Source organism: Camponotus vicinus, unplaced genomic scaffold (genome assembly GCF_025532165.1).
Source record: "Camponotus vicinus isolate PSW18456_S1 unplaced genomic scaffold, iyCamVici1.0 SCAF_9, whole genome shotgun sequence".
Classification (NCBI taxonomy): domain Eukaryota; kingdom Metazoa; phylum Arthropoda; class Insecta; order Hymenoptera; family Formicidae; genus Camponotus; species Camponotus vicinus.
Genome location: NW_028141981.1, coordinates 10,727,486 through 10,730,562, shown reverse-complemented (window position 1 = coordinate 10,730,562; position 3,077 = coordinate 10,727,486). Strand labels below are relative to the sequence as shown.

The window sequence follows — 3,077 nt, the reverse complement described above, 5'->3', positions numbered from 1 at the left end:
ATAGTGTTCACTTTCACACAATTGTGTCTTTTCATAACGTTCTTCACATGTTCTATCACAATGTCTTTGGCGTCATCGAGAAATTGGCGAGGTTCGATGTGATTATAGTTTATCACCGCACCAGTCGATACGCGACTCTCGAACGCCGTATCAATCTCACGCCACACAAGTCCATTTTGACGCGCGCTACATCCGGCACCCGCGTGTACGAAACGTCCACGTACCGAATTTTTCAACCCTTCGAGGCGCGCGATCCGAGCAATCAGCGATTGTCGATTTCCGATCGATAATCGCGGTCGCTTGATTCGACTTTGCTCTTCCAACGACTCGATGTATTGGTCGCATCGTTGCTCCCACACAATGTAGTCTTCCAGCAAATCAATCAATATGGATTGCTCTCGCAAATTTTGTTCCTCCATATTGTAACACACTTGCGAAATGCGCTTCCTAATGATAGTTCCGGATGTACTTTAGCAAAAATACTGGCGAGGTGTGCCTCTTTATCATGATTTATACACTGTCTCGTGCATATCATGGAACATTCTAGAATGATTTCATCTTAAAAAATTTCCCGGAATAGCGTGTGCAATTTAACCTTGATAATTTCACGTTTTGTTACGTACATTTGAAAAATCTAACATGGTTGCATCAGGAGCAGCCGTACATCGGCGCTCGATTTTAACGCATTCAGCTAAATCTTTGTCTAGGGGTGATGTGCGTTTTAACCTTGGCGGTTAATCTTTGTTCCGATGCGCATCTTAACCTTGAAAATTTCGCGTTTTGTCACGTACATTTGAAAAATCTGACGTGATTGCATCAGGAGCAGCCGTACATCGGCGCTCGATTTTAGCACATCCAGCTAAATCTTTGTCTAGGGGTGATACACATTTTAACCTTGGCGGTTATTTTTTTTTCACGTTTTGTCACGTACATTTGAAAAATCTAACGTGATTGCATCAGGAGCAGCCGTACATCGGCGCTCGATTTTAGCACATTCAGCTAAATCTTTGTTCCGATGCGCAATTTAACCTTGAAAATTTTACGTTTTGTCACGTACATTTGAAAAATCTAACGTGATTGCATCAGGAGCAGCCGTACATCGGCGCTCGATTTTAGCGAATTCAGCTAATTTTTTGTTCTGGGGATGATGTCATCGCAGCCGTACATCGGCGCGACAAAATTTTGGAGGAAATTAAAATGTCGTGTCAGCAATAATCCCCTCTACATTGCAATTTGCGATACTATTTGAATTGATATTAATTCTAATACGATCAGTATTATATCAATCACGCGTGTGAAAGGTTCACTGAAGAAATCAACATGAATTTTTACGTTCCGATTCGAAACGGTGAAACTCCACCGTGTAAGAAGCAAAAATGTGACACGTAAGTTTCGATCGTTTAAAAATTTTATTTATTAATTTTTTTAAATATTGATCTAATTATTTATATTTTTATAGCATTCAGCCTCATCGTGCGACTCGTATACTTGGAAGAAGATACGCTCTAACCCCAACGTCGTACAAGTATTTGGACATTGGAATAAGCGTTGGAGCTGTATCGTACGTGGAACTGTTTCTCGGCGATAATCGAGGCAATCAAATAATATTGCCTTTTTCAACGTGGAATTTGTTGATGCAGAAGCAAGCAGACGTTGAACAATTTCTACAATCGACTGCTCTCCCATTAAGGATTAGAGATTTATCGATCGAAATGTATCAATCGAAAATTGTAAAACTCACATTATGCGAAAATTCTTTGTACATGAAACCACAAACATTATTATATTTATTTAATTTTGAAAATTGTATCGATCATATGCACAATTGGTTATGCGAGAATACGTATCTCATGAATGAAAAATTTAAACAATTTGAAACTGTATTACAACGTAACAATATTACTACTGTATGCGATGCTGTAAAAACGATACGCGAGAGTGATGTCTTTAACAGCGAATCATTAATCGATTGCGAATTATTAACATTTGCTGTAAATGATATTCTTTACGATGTGTGCAATAAATAATTATTTTTATTCCATCTGTGATTTTAATTCTTTCCTTCCATACGAATAAGAATAGTTATACTTTTCTCAACACGCTCCGCTAAAGATGTAGAGAAATGCTGAGGTAGATGAGACGTGATACTCTAGTTGGAATGAAACAAAAGATATTAAAAGATATATAATGAAGAGGAGTCTGCAGCATTAGAATATTATTTCTTTCGTTGTTCTGTGTTTCGTTGGTCTTGTGTTTCGTTGGTCACGTATAATGGCTGAAGACGACGTTATTATCATCGATGATGATACGGATGATGATGATTATTGGATGGATCCAGTTGTGACGGGAAGAATTGAGATGGAGAGAGAGAAGAGAAAGAAATGGAAGAAATTGTATGCGAAGGAAGAATCATCTGATAAGGAACCTGATTTCGATTTTCGGACTAGTGATGATGAAGAATTACTTCAATATGAGCGGGAACAGATTTCAAAGAAGAATCTTGAAACTTCAATCGTTCAGTTTATAAGACATCGAGAGCTCGGCTTGAAAAAACCTCGCACAAATTCGTTGAAGAGATTTCTCAAATCTCGAAAATATTGTGCGAACTCATTTAGAAAATGTGATGCAAGTTCATGTATCTACGAGGAAGATCCTAATCACACTACATTACGATGTTTTGGAAATAGACTATATGAAAATCTTGAATTGCGAAAAAAAATGGACAAATTCGAATATGAGCACGAGAATATGCTACGGCAAGACTTGGAAACGTTGAAGGTAAAAATATTTTTACCGATGTGTAATAAATTTAAAACATTCACAGTTATGTTTAATTTCAGAGTTTACGAGAGTATTTGAATGGTCGACGAGAGGATAAACAGATATGTGAATCCAAACCTGCGTAAAATTATAAATTGAGCGTATTGCTCAATATAAAGATGAGCTATGGATAATATTGTAAGTATCTTTCAATTTGTAATATATCAAAAAGTATCTTAAAATAAATTATTAAATAATTTAAAAATAATAAAATGTATTTGTTTCAGGAGCGGCATCCCTCAGTCCGGCGCATCCCC

The 3,077-nt window shown here is 37.0% G+C and overlaps 1 pseudogene; it reads left to right on the top strand.

The window, feature by feature from the left end:
* The first annotated feature begins 2,195 nt into the window (after positions 1-2,195).
* On the top strand, positions 2,196-3,077 carry LOC145977488 (uncharacterized; annotated as a pseudogene).